Source organism: Vicugna pacos, chromosome 22 (assembly GCF_048564905.1).
Source record: "Vicugna pacos chromosome 22, VicPac4, whole genome shotgun sequence".
NCBI classification, from domain to species: Eukaryota; Metazoa; Chordata; class Mammalia; order Artiodactyla; family Camelidae; genus Vicugna; species Vicugna pacos.
In genome coordinates, this window is record NC_133008.1 from 13,662,079 (window position 1) to 13,681,037 (window position 18,959).

The 18,959-nt window shown below is 39.1% G+C and overlaps 1 long non-coding RNA gene across 1 annotated transcript; it reads left to right on the forward strand.

Annotated features, from left to right (window-relative positions):
• The first annotated feature begins 87 nt into the window (after positions 1–87).
• LOC116285058 (uncharacterized) lies at positions 88–18,612 on the forward strand. The gene is made up of 4 exons (XR_012063114.1): positions 88–175; positions 1,080–1,126; positions 6,973–7,071; positions 18,420–18,612. It is a non-coding gene; the product is annotated as an uncharacterized lncRNA (long non-coding RNA).
• Positions 18,613–18,959: the final 347 nt, after the last annotated feature.

Consider the following 18,959-nt stretch of genomic DNA (forward strand, 5'->3'; position numbering starts at 1 on the left):
TTGAATGCAGTTCCCGCGATAACTCGCATATCTCGCGAGACGTTCCGCCCAAGCGGAGCGCAGAGGGAAATCCCGTGCCACGCCCCATCTGCAGCGTCTGCGCAGGTGCAAGCGGAGAGAATCGGGCTTGGCGTAGACGTAGACGTGGTTCTCTGTCTCCTCAGCGTTACTCAGGGTTGGTTTTTCTGGGTGTTTTTTTTGGTTTTATTTCTTGGTTTGTCTTTGTTTTGTTTGTTTTGTTTTCTCCTAACGACCGTAGCTTCTTGAGGAACAGTGTCACTAGGAGGTGAGGCGGTGGAGAGTTCCACGCGTGCTGGCCTAGCCGCGCATCGGCCGCTGTGCGTCCTGAAGGCTCTGCCCTGCGGTGCCAGTCTTACGGTTCCAGGAGTTTAACTCAGTGTTGCAGTGCCCAAAAGCATCATAGACAGAATCACAGTTTCTTTCATAGTACAGAGTGACAGTTACTGTAATGGCCTTACATACTGGAGCCTTCACCATGTGCCGGTACAGTGCTAAATTTTACACGGATTGTCTCACTTAAACTCGCCGACAGTCTTAGGAAGTAGGTATTACTATCTTTTTCTACAGAGGAAAACAGCCCTGAGAAGAAAAATACCTTGGCCGCATGGTAGAAGTAGAATTTGAACTAACGCAGTCGGCTGCTAAAGTCCAAGCACTTGCGTGTGTGTTTAAATAATTTATATTTTGTAAACCTAATGCCTATTCGTTAAGCAAACAGAAATCATAATAGGCAACATTTGGTGGGCACTTATGAGTTCTAACAACTATTCTGTGGATCATGTTGTGCCAGCCCATCTTTTCTTGCCTACTTGAGGACTTGGCCATAGGTCCTCTCTTTTTCATTATGTTTTTTCTTCCCAGTTGGACTTTCCCTATCGACAAATAAACATTCTGTAATGATTTCCATCTCAGAAAATAATACTAACTTCCCTTGACCCCAAACAGCTACCACCTTATTTATTTGCTTCCCTTGATAACAAAATTGCTGGGGGAGAAAAAGTTAAGACTTGGTATCTTAATTTTCTTACTTTTTATTCTAACTTTTTCCCCCACTTCAGGTTTTGGTCCCACAACTCCAGTGGAATGACTCTTCTCAACATCACCAGTGAGTTATATCTTGCAAAATCTGTTATTCAGTCCTCATTTCTCTCAACAATTGACAGAGTTGATTGCTCTCATTGAGTCTCCTTAGGTCTTGGGATGCCACACTCTCCCTCCTTTTCTCAAATCCCTTTGCAGACTTCTATTTCTGACTGAGCAAGGCAACGGATTGATGTGGGCTTGAAGACTGGCAACGATGATGTCTTCACGTTGCTCACAGTGTAGCCTGGTAGATGCTTTTGGGGCCTGGCTGAACAAATGCTCATTCGTCATCACTTCTTGAATAAATGAAATCCCATTTTCCTATCATTTAATAAAGATTCCTTAATTCAGGAGTCAGGAAGACATTCTAGCTTAGACCAATCATGACTGGCTGAAATTAGGTAATCTATAAAGTATATGAACTTCATTTTTCTCATTTGTTAACATAAGAAAGTAGACTTCCACTTCAGTAATGTTTCTTTCAAATCTAATATTTTTAAAAAATATTTTAAACTGTTGGCTGAGTGTCCACAATGTGCTAGGCATAGTGGAAGGAATTCAGAGATGTAATTGTCACTCCTCTCTGGAAGATGCTCACAATATGGTAGGGGATTAAATAAAAACAAATAAAAATAACCACAGAGCTGTATATAAATATTTTGTGAATGGTGTATACCCTACACTAAAGGAGTTATGTGATGGGAGGGGTCAGTTTTGTCTTGGTGTTCTTTTAACATTTCATAGTCCAGGTGGCACTTGAGCAGGGCCTTTAAGGATGGTTAAGCTAAGGAGGAGTATATTCAAAGGAAGGGGATAGCATTAGCAAAATCCACATCAAAATTGAAGTCAGTCATTAGGAATTGTCTGGATAGGCTGCTGCCTGTACCACCACTGGACACTAGATGTCACAAGAGAAATGAATTCTAGATGCTCCCTGCTTGTTCGGATAACTTGTTTAAGATTCACAATTCCAGATGCAGATCTGCATACCAGATGAGGTCCACATACCATGAGCTAAATGCCAAGGGTCAGGGCGAAAAAAATGCATCCCTCGTTTTCAGTTTACATAATAAGAGATGGGATTTTGCCTCCTCACACAGATTGATCAAGTGGATTCATCAAGCATAGGAAAGGAATTTAGATGTTGGGAATATAATTCCTAATGTTACTGCTATAATATTACTTCTAATAATAATAATAATAATAGCATTTCTGATTATATAATTCCTAATACAATTCCTAGTATTGCAGCTGTTCAAAACTGGGATAGACTGCTGTGGTAAACTGGCCATCATTCCTTCACTATGACTATTCTAGTGGAAATGAAAGGACTGGTTTTCAAAAATGGTGTAGAAGGGAGTGTTGCACTGTACTGAAAGCAGTGTGTATTTTGACATGAACTTACTGAATGATTAAGTTTGTTTTGGTACCACAATAGTCTCTGTCCTCAGGGAACTTAGAATTTAGTGGAAGGGGTATTTATCAAACAATAAACTGTTACTCAGAGTATGGCTTATTCTTTCTTACTCCTTCATATTATTAAGAAAACTCCAAGCTAGTCTTTTTAGGGTCAAGGAAGAACAAGCCCAGGATTCTGAGACATGGAGTTTGCAAATAAGATCTGGATTAATTTACAAAGTTCCATGATTCATAGGATGGACCAGGATATGAAGTTTTGGAAGTTACACTCAGGGTTGTGGTAATTAAAACCTGGAGCATGTCTGAGACCTGGTGAATCAAGAAGGCGGCTTAGAGAGCCTGAACGCACTAATTAACCTGCCAACTTCCCATTCCACATTTAGGAGTTGATGAGGCTAAAACTGTAAGTTGCTAACTTCCAGAGATAGGATCCCATGATGGCTCTTTTGAGAAAAATGTCTTGATTGTACTAAAAGGAAGGTGTATCTTAAATGAAGGGGCCTATGTATATTGGAGAAAAATAAGGATTCAAACAGCTTGTGTGTAATCCTTTCTTGGCACCACTTCACATTACCATTACACCCCTGTTAAGCTTGCTTCTTCAGATGATTCTAGCACCTAAGCCAGTTAGAAGTAAGACGCAGTGTTTATATCAGTTATGGTTTTTACTTGCCAAGAATAGTACCCACTCAAGTTGGTTCTAGGTGTGTGTGTGTGTGTGTGTATATATATATATATAAATAATTCGAGAGTCCTGATTTTTGCAGCTGTTCACAAAACTGTAGTTGCTATTTGTGACTTCTATCTTCCAGTATCCGTTACATATTCCTTTTACTTTATGACAGTACCTCAACTATTTGGGGCTCTTTATCCAGTACAGTAATCCTAATCTACAAAAGTTTGTTCTTTGCTGAATAAAACGTATTCACTAGGTATACATATTACTCACTATGCCGATGGCTCAGATTTATTTGATCTGACTCAAAGTGGAATGGGATAAAAGTTAACATCCTGTACTTTTCTCTGAGAGCTTGAAACTGTGACACTACCTTTCTGTATGGAAAGAAGTGGAAACTGCCCTGATGTTGTAATGCTTAGTTTAATGTAACGTACTTCTAGGAAAAACAACTTGGGAATACATGCAAACTACATTGAATACACCTGTTCAGTCATACGCACCTGTAAGCTCTCTCCTGCCTGTTGCCACTAGGTGACAGCCTTTGCAAATATTTTATCTGAAGGGAACATCTTTCTGTTACAGACATTAGAGTCTGTTGGTAGATATGGTTACCATGCTAGTTTCAGCCAGAAGATGAGCCAAATGCTCATTATTTATTATAATCTACACTCTTAGTCATTTGAGATCATAGTTACTCCTCATCTGGCTCGCTCTCATCCTCTTAACTTAGTTTATGCTATAGACTGAATTGTGTCCCCTGCAAATTCGTATGTTGAAGCCCTAACTTTCAATATGTCTGTATTTGGAGATAGGGCCTTTTGGAGATCATTATATGAAATGAGGTCAGAAAAGTGGGGTCCTAATCCCATAGAATTGGTGGCCTCTTATGAGAAGAGGAAGAGAAAGAGAGCTGCTGTCTGTCTCTCTCTGCGCCAGAGAAAAAAGGCCACGTGAGCACACAGTGAGAGGGCAGCATCGGCAGGCCAGGAAGAAAGCCCTCACCAGGAAATGGGTGGGCCAGCACCTTGATCTTGGACTTTCCAGCCTCCGGAACTGTGAGAAATAAGTTCTCCATTGTTTAAGTATTTTGTTATTGCAGCCCAAGCAGGCTGTTTATACTCCATCTCATCCTTTTCACTGGAGAGGCCCTATGACTAATGGTTAAGAATATAGTCTGAGTTCTGGAGTCAGCATCTGGGTTCAACTGCAGGCTTTGTTACCTCCTCTGGTTGCTTTAACAAACTGTTTAGCCTCCGTAAGCCTCAGTTTCCTGGATCACAAAATGGAATAATCAAAGTACCTAATTCAGTAGTTCATTGTATGGTTTAAGTGACCTAATACTTTTTAAACACTTAGCATAATGTCAGTAAATGGTAGCTGTTATTATTTCCAGCATGGTCTCAGCTCAAATGTCACTCCCTTGGGGACCCCTTTTCTGAATCTTTAGCTTAGGGCATGTCCTCTATGTACAGTTTATAGCAGCTTGTGCTTATGCTTTGAAACAATTATAATACTTTCTAGTAATTTGTCTAATTTATGTCTGCTTCCCTCACTAAAATGTTAGCTCTCCGAGGATAGAAAAGGCCTATATATGTTTTGCTCGCTATAGTTTCTCCCAGCAAGTGTCTAATGTTTGGGTTGTGCTGGATGCTAAAGTCAGGTTTGATGAGTGAATGAAAAATGCAATTCATCAATTCAAGTGGGGAATCTAGAAACCTTCTTTGAGAGATCAGAACCGTCACTTGTAAAAAAGAAAAATTACTATTCTTAACCCTGAGTGAAAAATGCTAAAAGTTTACTGGTTTACATGAAACGAACTACACGTACCAGAGACAATACACTAAATAGGTAGTTTAGGATACTTGATACCCTCTGAAATTTTTTATGGCTTTATTCACCTTTGACAATATGTACCCCTCACTCGAACCAATATGTCTTCATGCAGAATTTATGTATTGGTGTAATTTTTATAATTCAAGCATTTTGTATTGTACTGGGGAACTTGGCATATAAAATAACCCTATTGAAGAGGCCTGTAAAGCGAAGAATCCTTGGCTGAAGTAAATGTTCACTTTTGTGTAAATACAGACTTCCATGTATTAAGTTCTCTTAAAGGAAGAGACACCCTCAATGAACTTAAAGATTTAAAACTCAAGTTTTCCTAATCTTTCACCATGTCTTGGACAGGTTTATCTATTTCCTGCAAAACAAATCTGGCACATGTCCTATTAATTTTCAAAAAAATAGAACATATTTAAAAGGGTGTACAATTTTAGTAATCTTTAAAGTCCTTTGTTTATGTAATGGTGAAGTACGTGAGTAAGAAGACTCCACAGCCCAGTAATGGGAAATGTTAGTTATTTGTATTTAAAAGATAATTTTATGTTTTCAGAGTTCTCTCAAAATATGAGATATGAAAAAATGCTTTGCAGTTTCTTTATACTTTATACAGACAGTGAAAGTTCCCCTTTTTCCTATCATAGTGATAAAAAACTTTAGGCAGCCCTGATAGTAGATGTGATCCTTTCTTTGCATTAATCATTATTTTACCATTTACTGGCCTCTCTATTATCAGGCCAGTTGCTCAGCCTCTGGCTCATCACAAATGAACCCCATCAACCTCCCCATGATGTGCTGTGTGTAGGCAGTATTTGGCTACTTTTGATAAATTGGTCAGTCTTGTGAAATACTTCCCTGAGCTCGAGTTCTGGAACTTGTCAGGTGTCCTCTCTGACAGTCATGTCTTCCCTTGGCTCTCACATTACCCAACCAGCTGGGGTAAAGCCAGATCCTCCCACAAAGCATGCTTCTTTGGAATTCAGATCTATTGGCTTTTGGCACTAAAAAGCAATGCTCTTGCACTTTCTGTCAGATCAGGGCTGAATAATCTCTTGGGGGTGAGTAACCTTTTAAATGTTGGAAGACTAACAGTTTCAGGAATCAGTAGTGCGCTTAGCAATTTGTAACAAAGATCAGAGGACTACATTGTCCCTTATGACCATGTTTGAATTTAGCAAGACCCAGATTGTTTTTTCCTTCTTGCAAGTTAATCTGGAGGTTGGCATCACATTCTTCCCTCCCATGTCAGTCCATCAGTTTGTGCATAGAGCAGATCTCTATGTACAGAAGTATGGTTTCTGAATTACACTAGCACATAATCATTATTATGTGTGATTGAAGGCAGGGAGTTACCAAAGTATCTTGGATGACTGTCCTCCTCCCACCTATAAAACTCCTGGCAAAGGGATTAATAGGCATCCTATAAACAGGCAGAGTTAAGCTCCTGAAAACAGCATTCCATTCACAGGGTTTAAATCTCTCAACCAACATGGGAAAAATAAGTTGAAAAAGTAACATCTAATTTATTCTTAAATATGTTTGGAAGGTTTGATTTCATTCCTACTCGCACAAAAGTAATTAATGCTGCATCTATCCTAAGAAATAGAGGTATATACGTTTCAATGAGTGGTCTCCAAACTTTGTTGTACATTAAAACACCTGAGCAGCGTTTATGACTCCTGATGCCCAGTCTGTGCCCAGCACTAATTGAACTGAAATGCCTCGGGGTGGCTGTCAGGCATCAGTGATTTTTAAACATCCCCGGGGAAGAATGCGATTTGCAGTAATGTTTGGGAACCTGGGTTGAAACAGTCACACTCCCTACCACACCAGCTTTCTTCATTGCTTCTTTAGCTCAGTGGCTCTCAGTCTGACTGCTCATTAGAATCATGCGGCATCTTAAAATATTCCATTCTGATCCATTTATCTAGGGCCGGGTAAATGCACCAAAAATGTTTAGCTGTTCCTCAAGTGACTTGTCATGTGCAGCCAGGGTGGAGACTCGCTGGGCTAGCTGATCATATGAAAAGGTAGGATATGGTGGGTCCTTTAGTCTTTTTCTTGCAGTTAAGAGCTTTCTACATTTTAAAATTCCTGTTCATTAGCTTTGTTGAATGACTTTTCTTACCGTTTTCCTGAATCCGTTGGTGGTAGATTACCCAATAAAATACAGGATAGCCAGTTAAAATTTTATTTCAGTGAAACAATGAATAATTTTTAGTACAAGTATGTTTATGCAATATTTTAGATGTATAATAAAAATGATATACTATTTTCTGAAATTCACATTTAACTGGTGTCCTGTATTTTTGTTTGCTATATCTAGCAGTGCTAATTGGTAGGAAAGCATGGCTTATTCTTGGGAAAATTAGCAGCTGAATTTGGGGAGAATTCCATCCTTTTAATCTTCAGGGTTTATGGCCTTTTAGCTCGTATCCCCTCTAGCTGCATAAGTGGTAGATAAAAAGGCTTGAGCAATTTGGGAATTAAAAACCACTTAAAATTCCCCAGTGAGCCAAGAAGACCCACATTGCCCTTTTACTTAGAGTGTCACTGGGTGACCAGTAGGGACAGGAGTATAGGAGAGGTGTGGCGTTATCCTGCAAGAAGGTAGAATATGGAAAGAGGTGAAGACCTGGATCTTGGGTGTATACTTTGGTTGCAGGAATCCTGGTTCTGCACGCTCAAAAGGATTGCCATTTTGAGCCTTTTCTATGATTTTGAAGTACTTCAGACTTGCTTTAAAAAAATTTTTTTTGCAAGTTATTTCTTTCTAATCTATCTGAATATCAGCTGCTTGCAGCTTTGGCTGGACTTGAGATAGTTTCCAGGTGAAACTGTTCTCATAGCTTACTGAGTCTGAACTAATGGAAACTTCGGAAGTCCCTGGCAATCCTGTAAGAACCCCCTAATGTCAAGAGGCTTCCCAAGCAGTTTGGATGTCTTTCAGCTTCATCCTCTAGGACTGTTCACCACTAGCTGATTCCTGAAATTTCCTTCCTCCCCACCGTCCCAAATAGGCCTTGAAGTGTAAATAAAAGTCATGGGCAAGTGTATTTCTTGGCCAGTAGCAGACTCTGTACAAAGTAAAAAGAAGTGAGATTCCATGATAATTCCCATAAAGCAGGTGTTACAATGACTTTACCAAACTTGAGCCTGACATTTTGATGAACAACTCTTGAGTGCCCCTCATAATTTCCTCCGTGGAGGAGATAGGCCAATAGGTAGTATGTCAAATCTCCCTTTGTCTGTCCACGTTTACTAATGGAAGGAGGTGAAACAGGTGAAACACATTAACTTTTAACCTGTTAACAATGATTGTTTTTTCCGCTAAGCATTAGATTAGTTTAAAAGGGAAATACATGCTGGCAGAGAGGAGACAAAGAGTGATAAAGAGTGATAGGTGGGGGCTGAAAGCTGGCCTGCATCATGGAACATATTTGCAAGCCAGCTGGGCCCACTTTGCGCAGACGTTTTTATAGGAACGAGAGGGAGGGGCACATGTTCTAACGTTAGATACATTAGCACAGCACAGCACTGGAATATTTCTTTGCATGATGCCCCTTTCTCGTGGCTGGAGGTAGGGGTATAGGGTGAGGTTCAGAGGCATCAGGGTAATTTTATTGTTCAAACTGAATTCAAGTATATTTCATACATTGATGATAAGGCTTTTTTCCAAGTTCATTTTAAAGGGGTTAATTTACATTTTATGATGCTAAGTCAGAAAACCAAAGAGATACACGTTTATACGCCTATGGATAAAACAATCTAATCATCTTCAGCATTTTATTCATAGGTGAGAAAATGTGTAGTTGTTTGGAGGAAATATTTCCAAAATGGATCCCCTTGGGTTTAAATGTTGAGCTTCTTTTAGGGCAACGTAGATGAAGCCCCTCTTCCCCAGATGGTTGGCTTGGTCTTCCACTTTTTGCCTGAACATGTCAGTAGCACATCTGTGCAGCATGCATTCCAGAAAATGGAGGGAGTCGATTTTTCTCTGCAAGTTGGAGGTTTGCAAATTGGTGGCCCACAGTTGTGCTATTTGGCCTACACAGTACAGGGGGGGAAAACAAAAAGAAACTTTGAGCCAAAATTCTATACTCGGAAATTTGCACCACACACACTCACACACGTACGTCTGGATTGTCAGCTTCCTATGAAAAATCAGAAGATTTGGCTATGCTATGCTCACATTCCTCTTGCCAGCAATCTGGTAGATCTTTGTATTTTTCTGGGCATAACATTTTCCAGTTCACCACAGTCCTGTCTCTCTACCATTGGGTTTATTCATTCAGTTAAATGAGTCAGATATAAGGAGACATGTATATTACCTATTTGTGTGATTCCTATATGCATTTGAGTTTTCCATCCATGATATGAGGAAAGCCTACGTTGTTGCTCGTGTCCTCGAAGCTGATTCTGTTCTTCTTTTTTGTACAAGTGGAGTTCTTAATATTGTTATAGATGATCTAATACTTTGCTTGAGAAAAGAACCTGACTATATTGTAGCTCTAAAAAGATTATTTTTAGGTTAGAAAGATTAAAGGATCATTTATTCCTTTCCTATTTCAGTTTAGTCTACTTAAAAGTGTGAATGAATTTCTAACAGAATAACTCTTAAGTTGATTCTCTTCTTTGGCTGTGTTTTCATTAATGGAGAATTGAAGTGATCATTTAGATGAACTCATCTATAAATGGAAAACAGAAACTAGTAATTTGAATATACAGATTTTACTGTACAGGTAAAATCTAGCAAAGAAATGCTCAGCTGTTGACTCTACTCATGTAGAGTCAGAAAAGTTTAACACAAGAAGGGACTTCAGGGATAAAATTTGACTCCTTCATTTTACAGATTAAAAACTGAATTTGAGAGAGGTAAAGCAACCTATTCTGTCCAGTTTTCCCAGCACCACTTATTGAAGAGACTATCTTTTCTGTATTGTATATTCTTGCCTTCTTTTTTGTAGATTAATAGACCATAAGTATATGGGTTCATTTCTGGGATTTCTATCCTGTTCCATTGTGTCTGTTTTGTGGCATACCGTACTGTTTTGATTGTTGTAGCTTTGTAGTATAGTCTGAAGTCAGGGAGCATGATTCCTCCAGCTCCATTCTTCTTTCTCAAGATTGTTTTGGCTATTTGGGGTCTTTTGTGTTTCCATACAAATTAAAAAATATTTTGTTCTAGTTCTAAGAAAAATGTTACTGGTAATTTGATAAGGATTGAAATGAATCTGTAGATTGCCTTGGGTAGTATGGTTATTTTGACAATATTGATTCTTCCCATCAAAGAACACAGACACAGTATATCTTTCCATCTATTTGTGTCATCCTCAGTTTCTTTCATCAGGGTCTTATAGTTTATGGAGTACAGGTCTTTTGCCTCTTTAGGTAGATTTATTCCTAGGTATTTTATTCTTTTTGATGTGATGGTAAATGGGATTATTTCCTTAATTTCTCTTTCTGCTATTTCATTGTTAGTGTATAGAAATGCAACATATTTCTGTATATTACTTTTGTATCCTGCAATTTTACAACAATTAATTGATGAGCTGTAGTAATTTTCTGGTGGTGTCTTTAGGATTTTTTATGTGTAATATCATGTCATTTGCAAACAGTGACAGTTTTATGTCTTTTCCTATTTGGATTCCTTTTATTTCTTTTTCTTCTCTGATTTCTGTGGCTAGGAATTCCAAAACTATGTTGAATAAAAATGATGACCGTAGGCATTCTTGTTCATGGTCTTAGAGGAAATGCTTTCAGCTTTTCACCATTAAGAATGATGTTAGCTGTGGGTTTGTCATATATGGCCTTTATTATGTTGAGGTATGTTCATTGTATGCCCACTTTCTAAAGAGTTTTTATCATAAATGGATGCTGAATTTTATTAAAAGCTTTTTTTTACATTTATTGAGATGACCATATGATTTTTATTCTTCAATTTGTTAATGTGGTATATCACATTGATTGATTTGTAGATATTGAAATATCCTTACATCCTTGGAATAAGTCCCACTTAATCATTGCGTATGATCCTTTTAATGTATTGTTGGAATCCATTTGCTAGATTTTGTTGAGGATTTTTGCATCTATGTTCATAAGTGATATTGGCCCGTAATTTTCTTTTTTTGGTGATATTTTTGTCTGGTTTTGGTATCAGGGTGATGGTGGCCTCAGAATTAGTTTGGAAGTGTTCTTTCCTCTGCAATTTTTTGGAATAGTTTCAGAAGGATTAAGTGTTAACTCTTCTCTAAATGTTTGGTAGAATTCACATGTGAAGTCATCTGTTCCTAGACTTTTGTTTGCTGGGATTTTTAAAATTACTGATTCAATTTCAGTACTGGTAACTGGCCTATTCATATTTCCTATTTCTTCCTGTTTCAGTCTTAGAAGTTTGTATCTTTCTAAGAATTTGTCCATTTCTTCTAGGTTGTATATTTTATTGGTGTATAGTTGCTTGTAGTAGGCTCTTATGATCCTTTGTATCTCTGTGGTGGTGGTTGTAACTTCTCCTTTTTTATTTCTGATTTTATTGATTTGGGCCCTCCCTTTTTTCTTGATGAATCTGGCTAAAGGTTTATCAATTTTGTTTGTCTTTTCAAAGAACCAGCTCTTAGTTTCATTGATCTTTTCTATTGTACTTTTGATTTCTCCATCAAAGTTGAACAAGAGCCTTGCTGGGTAGAGTATTCTTGCTTGTAGGTATTCCTCCTTCATCACTCTAAGTATATTGTACTACTCCTTTCTGGCTTTCAGAGTTTCTGCTGAAAAGTCAGCTGATAGCCTTATGACTGTTCCCTTATATGTTATTTGTTGCTTTTCCCTTATTGCTTTTAATATTCTCTCTTTATCTTTAATTTTTATTGTCTTGATTATAACGTGTCTTGGGTGTGTTCCTCTTTGGGTTAATCCTGTATGGGAGTCACTGTGCTTCCTAGACTTGGGTAACTGTTTCCTTTCCCAGGTTGGGGAAGTTTTCAGCTATTATCTCTTCAAATATTTTCTCAGGCCCTTTCTCTCTGTCTTCTCCTTCTGGGTTCCCTATAATGTGAATATTAGTGCACTTGAAGTTGTCCCAGAGGTCTCTTAAACTGTCTTCATTTCTTTTCATTCTTTTTTTCTTTTTCTGTTTGGTGGCAGAGATTTCCAGTACTCTAACGAGTTTTCTGATTAATTTTTCTGCCTCATTTAGTCTACTGTTGATTCTGTTGAGTGTATTTTTCATTTCAGTTATTGTGTTCTTCAATTCTGTTTGTTTGTTCTTTATATTTTCTAATTATTTGTTTGAAACTTCTGACTTCTCACTTTGTATGTTCATTCTCCTCCTAAGTTCTGGGATCATCTTTATGATCATTACTCTGAACTCTTTCTCAGGTAGATTGCCTATCTCTGTGTCACTTAGTTATTCTTCTGGGATCTTTATCTTGTTCCTTCATCTGAAACATATTCCTCTGTCACCTCATTTTGTCTCAATTACTATTTGTATTTTTATGTTTGTGGTAGTTTAGTTACATTTCTTGACCTTGGAGAGGTGGCTGTCTGTGGGAGATGTCCTATGCATCCCAGCAGTGCACTCCTCTCTTGTCACAGAAGGGCCAGGGCCAGCTGGTCCCAAATAGTGTCTGGCCTGTGCTTGTGGACTTGGTATGCAGGCTGCAGGACTGTAGTTTTCCTGGTCTTCCCCCTGGTCTAATGCAGCCTATTCTTAATCACACTATAGGTTTGTGTCAGAACTGAGACCCAAACCCATTTTTTTGTTACTTTAACCAAGGCCACTGTTATTTATATTATTTTTAATTACCTCTAAAATTATATAGTCTCAGGTTTATTTTTCAGTTTTCATTGTTGCTTATTATTTATTGCAGTATTATTTGTAATAAAAATTACAATAATTTCACCATAAATATATATTTATCAGAATTATGGATGATAAAATTATAACTCATTTCATAGGTACTTTTCTTGAAAATTTGAAGATGACCATCAATAAAAAAAATTATAATTCTTATCTTAATAAAAAGTCTTCTAAAGAACAGGAAATGCTACAGGTAGTTGTCTTTGTATAACTTTAGATGACTTCCCCCTACTTCTTTCCTTTCCTTATCTGTGTCCCGAATTTTCCATAATGAATCTCTGTCACTTTCATAATTGTTAGAATTTTTAAACAGTTACATAAAAGAAACAAAGGCAAATCCACTCTGACAGAGACATGAAGCATTTATGTGAAATTAAAATGTCCTCACACCTCATTCATTCCTGTGAGTGGAATGTAAAGACCATTTCCTGTGACTCAAATGTGCACACACAAAGAAAAAGGATTTGACACTTTCCCACAGTGAAAGAAAAATGTCTGGTGGCCCTGACTGCAAGGGACATGTGCCGAGGGCTGAGACCTAGAGCACATTCTGGGCTGAATAACACTAACTTTAAAACTGAAAATCCAGCAGTTCCAACTCCCTCAATTACAACTTCCTCACAGCATCTAACTAATTGACTTACGCCAGTCTTCTGGGATGGACTTTTATTTTCTCAGAGATTCTGAAAGCTGAGAAGAATTTGAATTTTGATTCACCTTTGTGTTAGGGAACACCCTAGTGTTGAACACCCTAGTGTTAGGGAACTTAAAGAAAGGAAATCACCCGACCTCTCTCCCAAAGGCTACTTCAACAGCTGTGTGGTTACCAGGGGAAGAGTTTACTTGGATAGAGAAAGAAAATACTTCTTTATAAATAATCTGTTTTTACTACTCCTGTTTCTGGGAAACCTGATACATACAATGCACCTACGAGGACTGGAGGTCAAGTTCTGACTGTGTTTTTATTAAATATTTGACTGTTTTATGTGTTGTTGTAATTGACTGAGTTTGAGACCCAGGTGATTAAGGAGCTTGTCTAAAAGGAGCTAGCATCTCTGTCTCTCTTCTCTCTTTCTGCCCTCCTCTCTATTTTGAAAATAGTAAGTTTTGAAATATGGCTCACTATACTTTCTCATGCTCCTTAATTTCTTAAGAAGGTGAAGTATATTTTGATCTCTTAAGAAGGTGAAGCATCAGAGAACTTCTAATAGCTCATTGTTGATCCATCAGTTAATGTCCTCAGTCCTTTAACGTCCTCTCTGCAAAGCTGAGGACTTGGCAGGTGCTTGGGGGAATACTGTTGACAAGTAGATCGAATGTTTTGGGTCTGTGAGTAAGACACTATTTTACTTACTCTCCCATCATTGTGGAAGGGACACAGGCCTGTTTACAAAGAGATTATTTTAGGATCCCAGAGAAGTAGTTTTAATTTTGAATCTTAATAAAATATTCTGTCAACTTTTTCTATCAGCAGTTAACTCTTGGAGGGAATACTCCCTTTTTAAAATTTTGGTATGTTTCTAGATAAGTCATGACTGCTTTTAATTTCTAAATCAGCATTAAAACACTCCCCACCCCCAACACACACACACACGCCGCTACCTCTCCCTTGTACACGCCGGTAAACTTCCCTGTTGTAGTTGGGATAGGGCACTGCTGCTGCTGGTAAGAGCTGAACTAGAGATTGTTTCAGGCAAAGTCAAGTGACACTTCACATGGTGTAGGCATGAAATCCCTCCCTCCTGTGTCCCCACTAAGTATTTAGGTCAGATTTACTTTCTCACTTCCTCAGAGTCAGGAGTGACAAGCTGTGGCTTCAGGCTGAGTAGCTGAGTTTCTGACAGAGTCAGGAGGGTACGTAGTAGTGACAAAAAGCACCTCAGTCTAGAAAGAAGAGCAATTGAAAAATCCCAGGCTGCCCCGTGTACTTCTCAGGTCATTCCTGGAAACAGGCTTTCTCAGTCAGCACCTCCCTCCCCAACTCATGAGTCTTCCTGCTTCTCGCCCTGCAGTGAAGCAGGTATAAACCGAAGGACATTTATAGCTAAGGAAGTTGGCAAGGAAGATTCCAAAGGGGAAGTTTACCACAAGCTTTGACTTCTTTTAGAAATCTTTGAAAATAACTTTTCAAATAGTTGTTGGTTTAAAATGCTAGTTCTGTTGGAGAGTGAGTGAACACTTCCTGTTATCTTATAATTGAAAGCACTTACAGGTACGTTATATTACTTAGTAGGAGAAATAGAAAATCCAGTGGAAAATGGGTGTGCAGTTTAGTCACACCCCTGATTGAGTATGGGTTATTAATTGTTCGGTACCATGTGCAAATTTTGAAGGGAGAAACTTGGACAAGCAGTGAACTGAAAGAACATGACTAGGGAAGTAGCCAGCTCTAAAAGTCCCAGCCCGCCACTGTGGAATGGGTAAACCCCACAACCGGAGACAGAGAAACCTTGATTCTAATCTCAGCTTTACTTCTTTGTGGGGGGCAGTCTGAGAGTGGAGGCTTTGGAGCCACACTTCTTAGATCCACATTCTGTTTTCACTACTTGTTCTGTGACCCTCGGCAACCTCTTGGTGTTTCTCTTCTCAGAATGGAGATGATAATACCACCTAGTGCATAGTGTTTGAGGATTAAAGGGGATATGATGTGCAATGTGTTTGGAAAGGTGCTGCACGTTGTATGTCTTTAATAAATATTAGCTGTTATTACTAAAATGTGTCACCTTAGCAAAAGTCAGTCATGTTGCTGGTCCCTGTCTCAGTGTCCCCATATATGAGGGGAGAAGAGAATCATTATAAGGGTTAATTGAGAACATGTGTTTTGTTAATTTAATTTTAACCTTTTATTTGAAAAATGGCAAACACACACAAGTAGAGTCTAGAGTGACTTCAGTTTCCAGTTGCACATGTAAGGAGCTTAGAAGTCACACTCCATTCTAACAGCAAATAAAAAGCCGAACAAACTAAAAATTCAGCAACTCTTCTTGGATCTGTAGGGAAGGGGAGGACACAGGGCAAACTGTTGCCCCCAAGATTGGAGAGACAGGTGAATGTAGGGAGGCACGGCTTCCTGAAACAGAGACTCACAAGTGGGTCTGTAACTAACCAATTGCTGGAGATTCCCCGCAGACAAGTCTGAGAGTTAAAAACTTCAGGGAGACCCAGGCGGGCGCTGGGACACAATATTGTAAGATTTATTTCCAGGAGCTTGACCAGGTTCTCACAGCAAATATTAGAGAAAAAGCTCCTCATGCTTCCAGCAGGGGAGGAGAAAGGAACCATTTTGAAATATGTCAGAGCACTGTTCTTTACCAAGGCTTGCCCTCAGGAGAAACTGGTTAACCAGAACCTAACCTGCTGGAGCATTATCAGAGCCTCACTCACCCTGGGATGGGAAATACTCTAGTCTACTCTAGCGGCTTTGTACCACCTTGTGAGGTTCACAGTCCAGAGACACAGGCTCACTAAAAGGCTGAAACCTGGTGACAGGACGATAGAGCACCTCCCCTCCCCCACGCCTCACTGCCATGTTAGTAAAGGCCTATTTACATCGTGTCTGGTACATTGTGTCTGGCTATCAAGAAAAAAGTTACAAGTTACACCAAAAGCAAAAAATGAAAAAACCCCCACAATTTGAAGAGACAGAGCATGCATTAGCACCAGACATGGCAGGGATGTTGGAATTATCAGACTGGGAATTTAAAACAACTATGATTAATATGCTAAGGACTGTCATGGATAAAGTAGTTGGCATGCAAGCACAGATGGGCAATGTAAGCAGAGAGATGGAAATCCAAAGAGAGAACCAAAAAGAAATGCTAGAGAGAGTAATGTAATTACAGTGGACCCTGAACAACACAGGTTTGCACTGCAAAGGTCCACTTACACATGGAAGTTTTTAAATGCATGCATGCTATAGTACTACATGATCTGTGGTTGGTTGAATCCAAGGGTGTGGAACCGCAGGTATAGAGGGCTGGCTGTAAAGTTATACACAGATTTTTGACTGTACCAGGGGTTGGTGCCCTAAACCCCCATTGTTCAAGGGTCAACTGTAACCCCGCATGCCCATCCAAATTTTAACAATGATCATTTTTTGGCATTTTTGTTTCAACTATTGCCCCGTCAGTTTTTTTCCTGGGACTTTTTGAGCAAATTATAGATGTGCTATTATTTTAACCATAAATTCTTGAGCTTGCAGGTGCAATAGATTGTTTGCAAGATGGCTGCAGCGATTCTCCTGTGTGCCGCTTCTTTGTTATGTGACTTTGTGACTCCTCCCATTAGGAGGCCGAATCTGTTTCTGGTCTTGTGATGTACCTTGACTAATGAATGTGGTAAAAGTGATGGTTGGGATTCCAAATCCATGCCTTGTAATTCCTAGATAGAATAATTGTTCAGCTGAATCCAGTCCAAGTGGCTGACTTTACCAAATTGTAAGTAAATAGTGCTACTAAGTTTGAGGTAGTTTATTATGTAGCAAAAGATACCTAACACGAAGATGTGTATTTTAAAATGCCCGACACAGATCTGCGTATATAACAAATATGTTTTACTTTTACCATCCTTACCTGGCAACTGAACTTACAAGGCATGAGACGTTTTACAATTCCGAGGGAGAGTGTCAGTGTGTTAGGGTCAGTATGGAAACAGTGTTTCATGACGTTCTTTCTAACTACAAGCCTTTGGTGGCTGAACTGGATATTCCAGCCTATGGTCCAAAGAATGTTGATCCTTGATCCAAGCTTTATTGGATGATGGTCTCTTTTGAGAATCTGATAAAACCTATGGAGCTTCTTCATAGAAAAAAATTCCTGAGTACACAGAACCCCTTGCTGCGCGCACACGCACACACACACACACACACACACACACACACGTCTGCTTACGTCATGGGGGCTCATGTACCAGTCAATGTATGGATATAGTTAAGAAACTCTGACCTTGGGTAAGCAGACCCTTACCATGTAGCCCGGGGCTACATGATCAACTCTGAAGAATCCGTGTGTGACTGTTTGTGTCTGTTTCCATTGCTATTGCTGCTGCAACTACTGATGAATGAGGAGGAACTGTTGGTTTGGGTTTCTGGCTAGGTTTCAGGTTTAGAGTGTGAAAGCTTCTTGACCAGTGCTTGGTTTAAGCAGGTTTATTTCAAGGCCTTTCAAAGCTTTCAGCTCATTCTTCCCACTCCCAGCCCAGACCTTCCTTTAGTCTGAGTTTGGGGTGATAGAATGTTCTAGAACTGGGCAGCTCCTTAGCAAAACCTCAGCCACTGCACCTCACCATACTGCTGGCACTGTCCGATGTGCTGGATGCTTCCACGTGACTTGGCTGTGCTTTTCTGCAAGACTACTCAATAATTCATTTGGCTTGTGCTGACTGTAAATATTTGCCTTGGTTCTTATTTTATCACTGCTTGGTTGTTTTCTATGCTGTTTACCACACACTAGTTTGTTCCTTATCTTCTTGATAGAAATGGCAATCCTTTGGCCACTGAGTCCATCCTTTACTAATACCCCTTAGGGCCCAATACTCTCCAGGAATGGGCAAGGATGAAAGGAAGCAAGGAGATGCTGAAGAACAGAGAGCCAGCACAGAAACTCAGGTGAACTGAGAAACTGGAATGCCTCTCAGATTGATATCAAAGTAACTTCACTGTCTATAAGAGAGATAAATGTAAGATATTTATTATTAATAAATACAAAGTGGTACCCACTCTAGACTTATTCTTTTTCTCCTCACTTTGTTTTATTTGTAATAAAACTTACCACATTGCCTAATAACACACATTTGTTTATTGTTTGCTTTCCTCCATTTTAATATGAACTCCATTAGAACGCGGACTTAGCCGTATCCCTGAAACAGTGGCTGGTACGTAATAGGTGCTCTGTAATTATTTAAATTACTTTTTAATTTAATGAATGGCTGAACAGTTGAATTAAGCAATGTTAATAACCTGGCATTTCCCAAAGTTTTTCCAACATTGGGGTCATAAGAATACCCTGGAGAGGGTCCTTAAAAGATTAAACTGGCCTATATCTTTAGAGACTCTCATCATTAGTA